The following is a 13634-nucleotide window of genomic DNA, read 5'->3' on the forward strand; positions in this document are numbered from 1 at the left end:
AATTGGCCAACGTTGTTTAATAGAAATCATCAAAAGATAAATGATCAAAAGATAGATATATTGCCAACCTCTGATCAGGATATTCAGCCTGGCATTGCCAGCACACATGGCCAGGAGTTGCCAGCATCACACATGCAAGTGGGTTTGGGGCCCTCTGTTTTCTCCCCACCTTGACTTGTGCCATGCCTCTTCACTGCACAGTTATGGCCGCAGTTACAAAGTTGTCCATCCTTACTATATATAGCCTGTGCTGAGGTTCTGTAGAACAAATATTCTATAGAACAATCATCCGTTACAAACAAAAAGAAATCTCCAGAGGACTTGGAAGCATATTCTGGACCCATGCACCTCTCCCACCCCCTTTTCTTGTTACTTGATTCACTGGAGGACACACATCAATGAGAAAAAGGCAGCCGGGCCATCTGTCTTCTTTCCTTGCATACACCTGGAAAAGCAGTGCCTTCCTTGTTACCAATTTATTGTTAAATGCCTAATGTCAGAGCTGGTTATTTGGAAACTGAGATACCTGACCCATTCCAAAGCAGCAGCTTGATACATATGCACTGACACTCCCCACCTACATGACAAAGTATGGTTAGGGCAGATGTGCCTCCTGCTACAAGTTCCCAGTTGCTGACAAACCAATCAATATCCAGTAGTCTCTGGGTCCTCAGCTGCAATTGAACTAATTTGCCATCTTCATCTGCTGTGTGAACGAAGTGAATTAACATACCACAGGACTCCATGGGATCAAATGAGGAAGACTTTGAAAAGGGTTTGCCAATATCACACTGTTTTTAAAGCCATGAAAATACCTCGAGCCTTTACTTGGCTCAACAGCCCCTGGTTCCATGGGAGGTATGTGAATTAGGGCAACCCTAGCATAGGAAGGGGCCGCTTTGTGGGTTCTTCCTAAACACTCTCACTATATATGTTAAATGACCACTGAAATTTAGGAGGGGCACATTGCAGTAGTTCCTATCCTGTAAATTTATTAGGCCAAACATAGAATGAATGGACATCATCATCATCATCATTTTATTTGTTTGCCACCTTTCCATAGTTATCCCCCTTAATGAGCTGGAAAGTGTGCAGAGGAGAGCGACCAAGATGATCAAGGGTATGTCAATCAAGCCTAATGAGGAAGGGTCGAGGGAGCTGGGTATGTTTAACCTGGAGAAGAGGAAACTGAGAGGAGATATGATAGCTATCTTCGCATGGCTATCACACAGAAGATGGAGCAAGCTTGTTTTCTCCTTTTCCAGAGGGCAGCACCCAAACCAACGGCTTCAAGTTATAAAAAAGGAGATTCCAACTAAACATCAGGAAGAACCTTCTGGCAGTAAGAGCTGTTTGACAGTTGAACGGACTCCATTAGAAGGTGGTGGACAGTGGCGTAGCGTGGGGGGTGCAGGGGGGGCCGGCCGCACCGGGCGCAACATCTGGGGATTAGGGTTAGGGGGCAGAAATCCACGGGTTAGGGGGCGCAAATTACTTGCCTTGCCCCGGGTGCTGACAACCCACGCTACGCCACTGGTGGTGGATTCTCCCATTGGAGGTTTATAAGCAGAGGTTGGATGGCCATTTGGCATGGATGTTTTAGTTGAGATTCCTGCACTGCAGGGGGCTGGACTAGATTACTCTTGGGGTCCATTCCAACTCTATTATTCTATGAAACCAGTAGGGGCCTTTTTGGTTAGATACAGGGGGCTGGTGCCCCTAGTATTTCTCCTTTCACAGTCTCTCTCATGATTGTTTTGGATCTAGAAAGCTTGGCCATGTGTTTGTGTATGAAGGTGAAAAGGACAGGTGCTATTGTACCTGACAGACATTTTGTGATTTCCCCCCACCCCACAGCACAAAAACATTAGTAGAAATGGAATGTCATAAATAATTTTGCTAATACATCCATGCTCGGTAAAAAATGTTATTTTATAGTCACACTGAAAACTCTTTGTGTATCTGGAAATTATCCATCAAGAGGCAGAAATACCATATGACTTAGATGACTAATCACACAGTATGAACTCCTAATTAGAAGAAGTTTATACTCAAAGTAGCAGTCTCTGTGAACAGCTTCCAAGCAATCCATATGCTAAAATATGTTTGCATAAACCATCTTATCAAAAACCTTCAGAATACTTTTTTTAAAACCTACAAAAACACTCCACAAGAACAGAAATAAAGTTTTCAATTTTTGGTGTGAAACCAGGAGCTACAAGTAATTCCACCAGCTCTAAGCTACAGGAACATTATTCATCATGATACAGTAATATTTGCGGTTATCACTTATTTTCAAATGTGATATTGCTCCTTTTGAAACAAACGAACAAGGAAATAAACAAACAGGACACAATCAAATGAACTGGACAATTCCTATGTAAATTAAGCATACATTGATTATTTTCCTTTATTTGTATTTTGCATGTTCAGACCCAGAGACCTCCCCCTTAAATAAAGACACAGTTGACTCAAATTTTAGTTTTGGTTTTTGGCAGAATTTAGGCCACAACTTTACTGATTACAGAAAAGTGAGTGGTTGCATAGGCTCTGGTTCAACTAGCTCCCTACACCCTTGCAGGTAGTGCTGACCCAGTGCTCTATCAGAGGTCAGCCAAGGGTGGACACCTGAGGAAGTTGAAAAGCCTGGGAACAGACTCTGTTCACTTCCCAGATGCTCCCCTGGACTCAGGCACGGGCACAACTCCCTTTCGGGGGTTGACCAAACCAAGTTGAGTCCCTGGATTCCTTTAACGGAATACCTTTCACATAGGGATGGCGAGAGCGTTCTCCCATCCCTATCACCTGAACCAGAGCCTATCTGCAACCTTACAAGTTGTGATGAATTGATACGCGGCAGGCGAAACCCAAACGGCAACAGCAAATTAGCCAAGTGGGGAAATTCCTGCAATGTGTCCCAATGACAGACGACACACGACGGCATAGCATGGTCAAGCACAAAGCCCTAAAAGTAGGGAGAGGCGGGCAGGTGTTCCGATGCACAAGCCGAAAGAGGAAGCTCTGGGTCACGTGCATGGGTTTAGATAGGTCCCTCGATCGTTTTACACTGCACCCATTGGCCAGATTACACCCAGCAACGATGGACCTATCAGTCGGGTGTTGTGACTATCCAATAGACCCACCCACAACCAGGAGGTCAGTCTCCAGGTCTCACTGCAACGCGTGCCCTCTTTTAAGGAGGACACAATTTGCTGCATTATGCATTTTTTTTTTTTTTTTGCTTAAGCTGAATGACTCAATTATTTGATTGCAACCTGCTGGACAAAAGGTGGACCTCTTCAGGATTTTTCATCCTTGCTATCATCGTAATACAACAATCTCTGCCAAAACTCTATGCAACTCTAGTCAACTCCATTTTTGCTTTAGAATCAATAGTGTCGAGATGTGAGGGCAGAAGTGATATGAAAAGAAATGTTAATCTGAAGCTGAAGGGAAGATTGTGTATAATTGTTAGAAATGGAAATGGCTTGATGTGATTGCCACATTTTTCACTCTTGCAATTAAATGGATGCAGAAAGATGTGCCATTGTTATGTTCATGTTTTGATCTCATCAGTTATCTCTCTCTGCACATCAACACCCTTTGCTGCTGATTCAAAACCTGCCGTCCTTTTTCTGGAAAGCATTTTTTCTGCGAAAGAAGCTTCCATCTTTCTGTCTCTTTTTCAGGGCACCTCAGAGTTTCTTTAAAAGATTGATGATTGTAGAACTTAGCTTACCTGTGGTGGTTGTGGGTGGTGGGTTTGTTCCACACTCCCTCAGTCCTCTGACATTCCTCCAGTGTTTTGCAGCCTCCCTCCCTGCCTGTGCCTCTGTCACATCTTTCCTTTTATCTTACCTTAAAAATGCTTCCACACTGATTTCTTTAAATATCCTAAGTTTCTTCACTTAAAAATGACAAATCTATTAGGTGCACAGTTCCAACCTCCACATCTTCCTGTGTGTACGAGAAAACCCTGCTGCGGTCATGCGCTTTCCAAGAACTGAAGGCACTTAGGAGGGTGACAAGACCATCTTTAGTATGAATTGAAATAAAATACACAAAGCATCTCTTGGACACACTGAATGTAAGGTAAAGGCAGTGATTTTTTTCTTTAAAAAATGTTTAGGGGTACTCTCATTTTCCTACTCATATTGAAATACGGCCCCTCAATGAGGACAAACTTAGATTCACAAAATGTTTAGGGGTATGCGTACCCCCAGGAAAAAAAACACTGGGTAAAGGCAACAGAAACCTTGCATCTCAACCAATGAGAATGCCATGGACATTTTCTCTTCCCTTTCCCCTCCTAATTTTTGAATGCAATAGTTTAATTGATTAATAGATGAGTCAAAAATGCAGGAATATTTTTCAGGACAGTATTAATCAGAATAAAGGTGGCATGCAGGGTCTTGTCAGTTTCTTGTCAGTTTTGCCCCCTTCTGAAGATTAGATTAATATTGAAGGGGAGGGGAAAATCTAAGAGGTGTTATTTTGTGTGTGTAAGGGGTGATTTTTCCTTTAAAGATGAAGTGCCTGAGACCTTACATCCTTCATTCCTTCTTTCTCCAGAAGCCCTGCCGCCACTTTAAGTAGCAGCTTGGTTGCCCTTATCAGAGCAGTGGCATTTCAGGGGCAGAAGACCCCATGGGAATTATGATCTGCCAGGCAGAGTCATTCCAAGGGGCATTATTGGGGAGGGGGAAGAGTCTTGGGACTTTATTTTACTCCAAGAAACGCATGGAAGTTGAGTTGTTGTTGTGGAGCATGGTGGTGAGAAATATTTATCTGGGTGCCAGTGTCAACAAACACCAGGGCTTCCAGCCATACTACAGAGAGGCACCAGTGCTGACTGAGGGTTCCTCAACTCAGGCATAAATCCTGATCTTTTTGGAGGAAAGGTTTCCAAGGCATTCAAACACACCTGAGAACTGGGGGTCAGCAGAGTTTGGAATGCAGGTTTCTGATTTCACAAAGGCACGGATGCCTCTGTAGAGGAAGTACTATGCTTCCAAACTAGTTGTGCGGGAATTCCTCTCCTCTGAAAGGAAAGGTTGTTGGTTATCCAGTCTACTCCTCCCTCTCAACTTTTCTGGGATACTTGCCCTTTTGTAGCTTATGCTGCAGTAGAAGGCGGGCAGACCAACTCACAGAGGTGTAGGTCATATTATATAACATTGTGCGAAATAATAATGGTGTTTTAGACAGCCCTGCTGTTTTATTTTCTTTTTTTATTGATTGGTTGTTTTATTATTCTATTATTTAAATTGGTTTTAAGTGATTGCAATGCTACACTGGGAGTAATTTTCTACTGAAGGTGTGGAGTATAAATTGTACAAATAAATAAATGATAACCTTCTTGAAAGGACACTCTTGATTTTTTATTTTAAAGTTAGGTTTAATTTGCAAAACAAAAGGGTTGGGAGTTTCAGTGTGAATGCACTCCAGCCAGTCCCAAGTCCATCTGGTCAGAGTAATTGAATTTGGAAAGGAAAAGGAACAGAGAGAAAGGCCTGTTTGAAGAATCACTTTTGCCAATCTCAACAAATAACCCCCAAGTACCTGAACTTTCTTTAGCTATTTCAGCTCATCTCTTTAACTGTAAAAGGATCCAGGATTAAATGTTCATGCTCAGCAGGGGCTGGGATGGTTTGATGAGAAAAATATTTATTTTATACATCACGGTTTTGATCTTCTCCTGAGAGAAAGAAACTGATCTTGCTCTCGTAGCAGTATGTTCCCAGAGTTGCTTTACTGCCATCTCCATATTTGAGAAAGCCATAAATTTATATGAACAGTTTGCTGGGCTGTTTTATTAGCTCTTGTGCAAATTAATGCATTAAAATGCTAAGACGGTTTCAACATCAAGTGTTTAGCTTTGGCTTCCTTTTGTGAAACAGGAGTAAAATACAAATGGAAATGAAATCTAAGCATTTATGTCTATTTAGCAAGGATAGTACCTGCCCAAACACCTTTATCCATCTTCACGTTGTCATAGGTTGAGATTGATTGTGTCTTTATACAGAGGAGGAGAGGGCATGCCTGCTAAAAGAATGGCTTAATCTTTATTTGCCTAGAGCAGTTAACAAAAATAAGTGAAGCAAGCAGTCTCCTGTGACTGATTTCTGCTCACTTAAGGCATTTCAACCTTGTAGAAGAGGATAATTGTTCCATTTCCCTTTTCAGGCATGGCTTTCCCTTTCAGGCACTAGAGCCAAACAATCTTTAAGCTACTGCTGCCTGTTCTCAGACCACATACACAGTCCACAGGTGCCTCTTTGCAGATCAGATCCAAAAAATACTGGTGTGAGTGGGATTTGGGTATAAAACGCTCAAGGTCTATTTTTAGGTACCTTATAAAGGGGAAGAAATTGTTAAAATGTACCTTATCAAATTGGAACAGGAGTAGGATTTTTTGCTGCTGTTTGTAATGTGCATAGAATCATAGAATCAAAGAGTTGGAAGGGACCCCAAGGGTCATCTAGTCCAACCCCCTGTAGTGCAGGAATCTTAGCTAAAGCATCCATGATAGACGGCCATACAACCTCTGCTCAAAAACCTCCAAGGAGGGACAGTCCATTCATTATGAGCTCTGGCTTGCCTGACCTCCCTGCAACTGTTGGTTACTCATGTATACTCTTCCTTCATGATTTCCTCTTCCTTCCATTTTTTATACATGCCCTTCTTGAACCTGTAAGCTCCTTATGCAGCCACTTATTATGCTCTTATTATGTTGCTGTAATTGTCTGCATCTGTGACTTCAATATTTCACCTATAAGAAACTCCCATCCATTTTGGACTCCCTTCTCTTTAAAAATTACTGACCATGGGATCTCACCTTTACGCTTTTCAAAATCAGCCTTCTTAAAGTCCAGAGTGCATGTCTGACTACACTCAGCTTTCCCTTGCCTCTGTATCATGAAATGCAAGAGGACACAATCACTTCCTCCCAAGGTTTACAGTAATTCCACTCTGTGGATCAGTTCCTCCTTGTTGGTGAGGACCAAGTACAAGATAGATGATCCCCTTGTTGCTTGTTTGGTAATCTGCTCCAGGAAGGCAACATTCAAATCTTCAGCCTGGCTTAGCGGTCTACAGCAGACACCCATAGTAAGGTCACTGTTTGTTCCATCTCCTACAATTTTTACCTATATACTCTCAATCTGCCTTTCATGCTCCTGGTCATGGAGCTCTTCACAAGTGTACACAACCTTTACATACAATGCTGCTACTCCTTCCTTCCTGTTTAGTCTATTCCTTTTGAACAGGTTATACCCCTCAATTTCTACATTCCAGTCATGAGTCTTATCCTACCAGGTTTCAGCAATGCCTATTAGGTCATATTTGCCATCCTGTATTAAAGAGCTCACATTCATCTTGCTTGTTGCCCATATTCTGGGCATTAGCATAGAAACAAGTGAAACCATGACTCATTCCCTCTAGCTGCTTCCTTCTTGTAGTTTTCTGTCCTTTGGCAGGTTTCTGGAGCATCCCCTCAATTTTGTGTGCATCAATGAGGCTATTATCCCCAGTACAGATGTTTCCCTGTACTGTCTCCCTGCCTCTCAGAATTTAATTTAAAGATTTCCTGATCAGGTTTGCAAGACTCTTAGCAAACACATTCTTGTCAACTGCTGTTGCGAGAAGTCCTTCCTCAAGGAAGCAGAGACCATGGGCTGATAAGCCAAACCTTTTGTGACACCACCTGCACAGCCAGTGATTTACTTCCAGTATTTTCCTCTTTTCCTGGTCCATGACCTTCAACAGGAAAGAGTGGTGAGAAAGCCATGTGTGCCTCAAGGCTCTTCAGATTCCTGCCCAGAGCCTCACAGTCTGTTGTTATACATTGAAAGCTGTGTGTGGCAGTACAGTTGGACCCATGTGAATAATAATGAGGAGGTTGTGGTCAGTGGGCTTTTTAAGACTTGGCAACTTCTCTGTCACAATGTGAATCTTTGCACCTGGAGGACAGCACACCTCCTGGGACATCCTATTAGCCTCCTCTGTCCCCTACAGTAGGGAGTCACCTACCACCACCACCACCTGTGTCTTCCTCTGGGGAGTGACAGGAATCATTCTGTGCCTCTTGCCTTCCACAGCCACCTCAGGGTGTGCTGAGGTCTGCAACTGCTGCCCTTGCTCCTCTGGCCCAGAATTGATATCTGAGGTGAGGGCATGGAATCAGTTTTGCAGCTCCAATGACATAGCATGGCTTCTGTGTGTCACTTTCCTCCAGGGTTTTGTCTCCTACACTGGGTGATCTTCTCCCTCTCTAGGGGCATCCTCGCCCTGCATTGCTGTTCCAGGGCAGTCTACTCTGCTCTACTGAGAAATTCCTCATCTTGTCCAATAGCTCGAAGTGGGGATAGGTGGGCCTCAAGTTACTGTACCTTCCAACAAGTTGCTCTTCCAACAAGGCAACCAGCTTGCACTTGCTGTAGGTGAAGTTTTGCACATTCTCAAGAAGGAAGACAAACATGGCACCGGTGTTGCAAGTAACTACAGGAGGTCCCTTGCTGTCCATGTCTCTTGGTCCTATGTACACCATGAGACAGCACTCCAGGCCTTCTCCTCGAACTTCCCTGCTAAACATCCTTGCCAATGCCCCTGTTCACAAGTCTTGGTCACAAGCTCCCAGAGGCTAAATAGAGCTTCTGCTGGCAGCTAAAATTCTACTTTATTATTTCTATTGTCATCATTCCTCCTAAAGCTCAAAGCAGTTAGTTACAATTTAGCGAGGGAAAGCAATATAATGAAAAAGTACTGTTCTCTATTTGAGAACCCCTTTATGACATTCAAGTGCACATTATGAAAGCATATTGGGTGTGGTATATGGGTTGCAGGCTCCTCCCATGGTGAAGTGTGTTCCTTTCAATGTCTGAAGTATGCAAAAGTATACAGTGATACCTCAGGTTACATACGCTTCAGGTTACAGACTCCGCTAACCCAGAAATAGTGCTTCAGGTTAAGAACTTTGCTTCAGGATGAGAACAGAAATCATGCTCCGGCGGTGCGGCAACAGCAGGAGGCCCCATTAGCTAAAGTGGTGCTTCAGGTTAAGAACAGTTTCAGGTTAAGTACGGACCTCCGGAACGAATTAAGTACTTAACCTGAGGTACCAATGTACGTATGTAGGAATCTCCCTGCATGATGGAGATGCCTGATTTTTCAGATCATGTGGAGAAGTCCACATGAGCATAAGACGGATGGGGGATAAAACTGTTCACTTTTAATGTGCACCGACTGAATTTGCACTTCCCACCCAAACAAATGAACAAAGCAAAACACAGCTGTGCTTCAGAAATCACATTTCCCTGTGTTCTGTGATGCATTTCTGCAGCCCCCCAAAAAAGTGTCCCCAAAAAGTGTGCATTAGAATAAGTGCATGGGGTGGGAAATGCACATAGTGAAGATAACATACAAATATGCATTGTATTGGGGGAAGCTGTTTGACAAAAAAAGTGCATATTAGAAGTGTACACAAAATATGCACAACTTTTTATGCAAATTTTATGCAATTTTTTTTTTTGGAAAAAACAGAAAAAAGATGACCAGCTAAGTTAAGGTTGCAAAATGAGAAGCTGAGAGAAACTGGAACTTATCCCTAGCACAAACAAGTAAGTAGTAAGTAAGTAAGTAAGTAAGTAAGTAAGTAAGTAGGTAATATAGTATATACCGGTAGTTCAGATACTGATGCAAAGCAGTACATGCTGTTATGGTCCGTGCTGCCCCCTTATGTTCATTACACCCATGCCCACTTTGAGCATCTTGAAAGGGTTGACATGTGTATATCTCAAGCATAAATTGAAATCACCTGCTTAATACTGGTTGTGAAGCCAACCCTAAGATTAAAGCTTTATAGCACTTTTGGAAAGCATGGCATCAGCATTGTTGGCAGGCATGCACTTAGGTAGCTGTCTGTAGTGCCATGCCACGTTGACAGGGCAACTGGCATGCCTGGACATTTCATGGGAAATCTAAAAAAGCAGAAGGGTGGCAAAGTCCACCATGCTCAGTTTCTGCCCAGCAAACCTTCATCTGTTTCATCCATGGCTACCTTCCTTACAGAACCGATAATTCTGCATGGTTTGGTTGAACCCATCTCATGTTACCTGGTATGTGCCTTACAAATTCCTCCGAAACAAGGTGGGCGTTCACATACTTTCTTCTTTTATTTAGACACACACACAAACACTGTGTGATGGCCTGGGATTCCGATTCGGAGGATGAAACAGAGGAATCCCAGCCTGCACAAGAGTCCCCGCCTCCAGGGCCGGCTGAACTGGGGCAAGGCCTAGATGCTGAAGAACCTGCACCTGTGGCAGTGCATCAGGAGCTGGCCCCAGGTGAAACCCTTCTGGCCCCAGAGAGGCTTGACGACTCAGTGGCCACAGGTGAGCCTCCTCCAGGGCCCAGTAACCCTTCGGCCTCTCCTGATCTGCAGAGGCTTAGGGCAGAGAGGCGAAGGGAACTGGTTGCCCCCAGGAGGAGTGCTCGCCTTAAGGCCAGAGGAGGCGGGGCTCCTGGGGGCCGGGACCGCCCCTGGCCTTAGAAGAGGACAAAAGCCCAGTCAGCCCGGCCCCAGGTTGCGGGAGCAACGTCATTGTTGGCTTCGGACCTCCCTGTGTTCCTGATTCCTGCTCGGCCTCCTGTTCCTGACTATCCGGTACTCCTGTTCCCGACCATCCGGTGTTCCTGTTCCCTGCACAGCCTCCTGTTCCAGCGTACCTGTTCCCCGCCCGGCTCTCTGCCTCGGACATTGCCCCTCTTCGTGTGGACTCTACTACGCCCAAGGTACCTTACCCCCGGGACCAGCACAGTTTGCTCCCGCCACACCCGCACTCCCCCTTCATAGGGGTGCGTTCGGGAAGAGCCAGAGGCCATGGCTGAACAGGCGGCTACACTGGTGGCTTTGGCCCAGGAGAACCAGGCCTTGACTCACACCGTGCAGCAGCTCAGCGACGCGGTTGTGGCACTTCAGCAACGCTTGGAAGCCCTACCGGCTCCTGGGGCCGACGCCCCGGCTCCGGGCAAGTACCCAGTGGCTTTGCCTGAGAAATTTGATGGAGCCCCGGCCAGCTTTCCCATGTTCCTGGCCCAGGCCAAGCTGTATATTCAGGGGCGAGCCCGGAACTTTCCTGACGACCGCACCAAGGTGCACTTTTTGATTAGTTTGTTAAAGGACCAGGCGGCCAAGTGGGCGTTGCCGCTACTCAGGCAAGACTCCCCCTTGCTGGCAGACTATACGGGGTTTTGCAATCATTTGGAGGCCGCGTTCGGCAACCCCCAGAAAGAGAGTCAAGCCAACCGGGCGATTCGGCGTTTGAAACAGGGCAAGTCCACGGTGGCCACATATACCACGGAGTTTCGGCTGTTGGCACACGACTTGACCTGGAATGACTCGGCACTGCGGGACCAGTATCTCGAAGGGCTTTCGGACGAGGTACTGGACCAGTTGGCCACAATGGAACGCCCCACCACGCTGGACACTCTCATTCAACGGAGTCTACAAATAGACGACCGGTTGGAGGATCGTCGTCAGGCCCGGGGTCGCCGACACTCCCAGTTCACGGCACCAGCTTTTTCCGGCAGCCCCACGGTCACAACTGATTTAACGGAGGAGCCTATGCAGCTCGGGGCAGTGCGGCCACGCCTTTCCCCCGCAGAGAAGGCGCGGCGTCGGGAGGGAAATCTCTGTCTTTACTGTGGCGGAAGTGGACACTTCGCTCGGTCCTGCCCTGAGAAACGCCAGCCGCAGGGAAACCGCCAACCCCAGTAGCTGATGGCCCTAGCTACCGGGGGTCCCAAACCGTACAGAATGGGCCCGCACCAATGGACTTGCAACATCTTATGGTTTCGGTACGTTTATACCCTCCAGGGGGGCCCTGGATCCTCACCCATGCTTTGGTAGATTCAGGGGCGACCCGCTCCTATATGGACGCTGCTTTTGCCACCCGTCATCAGGTGCCACTTCGGAACAAGCCAGTACCGATCCAGGTGGAAGCGATTGACGGACGACTTCTGCGTTCAGGTGCTGTTACTCAGGAGACCCAGCCCCTGGTCCTGTGTCTCCAGCAGCACCGGGAGTTGCGAACTTTGGACATTGCTTCTATGCCCCGCTTCCCCCTGGTGCTCGGGATGGACTGGCTGGAAGCCCACAACGTTCAGATTGACTGGGTCAAACGGACCGTGCACTTCCCAGACCCATGTTCCCATGCTCAATCCGGAACGCTGGCGGCCGCGCCCTCAGAGGAGGCAGCACCCACGCTCCCAGCCGTGTACCAGGACTACCAGGACGTGTTCGAGGAACGGGGGGCAGACCAGCTGCCGCCGCATCGGCCTTTTGACTGCGGCATAGACCTCCAACCCGGAGCGCCTTTACCAGTGAGTCGCTTATATTCCCTAACAGAGCCAGAGCGCGAGGCTTTGCAGGACTTCTTGCGCAAGAACCTGGAGCGTGGGTTCATTAGGCCTTCCACCTCGCCTACCGCGGCACCAGTGCTTTTCGTTAAGAAGAAATGTGGGGAACTCCGCCCTTGCCATGATTACCGAGCCCTGAACAAAATTACCGTCCCAGACCGGTACCCCTTACCCCTTATCTCGGAGCTGCTGGAGCGGGTGCAAGGGGCACAGGTGTTCACCAAGCTGGACCTCCGAGGGGCCTACAACTTGATTCGGATCCGAGCCGGGGATGAGTGGAAGACAGCGTTTGGGACCCGGTACGGGCAGTTCGAATATTTGGTTATGCCTTTCGGTTTGTGCAACGCGCCTGCTGTGTTCCAACGCTACATCAACCACGTGTTTCAGGACTTGTTAGACAAGTACGTGGTGGTGTATTTGGATGACATACTGATTTACTCCCGTGACCCGGCTCACCATGAGGGACATGTCCGGACCGTGCTGCAGCGCTTGCGTGAGCACCGTTTGTACGCAAAGCTCATCAAGTGCGAGTTCCATCAGCGGACTGTGGACTTCCTTGGTCACCGGCTCTCTCCAGATGGGGTGCAAATGGACCCGGGGAAGGTGACAGCGGTTCGAGAATGGGCGGCACCCCGGAACCGCAAGGACCTACAGCGTTTCCTGGGGTTCGCCAATTACTACCGGACCTTCATCGCTGATTATGCTCATCGCACCACCCCGTTGACCCGGCTACTGCGCCCAAAGACGCCGTTTTCCTGGGACAAGGAGGCAGAGGAGGCGTTTCAGGGGTTGAAGGCCTGTTTCCAGAGGGCACCAATCTTACAACATCCTGACCCCTCTCGACCTTTTGTGGTGGAGACCGACGCCTCCAGTACGGCTCTCGGTGCCGTCTTGTCTCAACAGATTGGGCCTGAAGCGCCACTCTTACCCTGTGCCTTCTATTCCCGCCAGCTCCTACCAGCGGAGCGTAACTATACTGTGTGGGAGCGGGAACTACTGGCCATCAAGGTAGCCTTTGAGGTCTGGCGCCACCATCTTGAGGGGGCACGACATCCGGTGGAGGTGAGAACCGACCACCGGAACCTGGAGTACCTCCAGACCACCCGCAAGCTGAACCAAAGACAGATCCGGTGGGCGTTGTTCTTTTCCCGGTTCCAGTTCCGGATCCGCTACATCCCTAGCTCTCAGAATCAGAAGGCGGATGCCCTGTCCCG

The sequence above is a fragment of the Podarcis liolepis genome (assembly GCF_965112155.1).
Source record: "Podarcis liolepis genome assembly, chromosome: 5".
Taxonomy (NCBI): domain Eukaryota; kingdom Metazoa; phylum Chordata; class Lepidosauria; order Squamata; family Lacertidae; genus Podarcis; species Podarcis liolepis.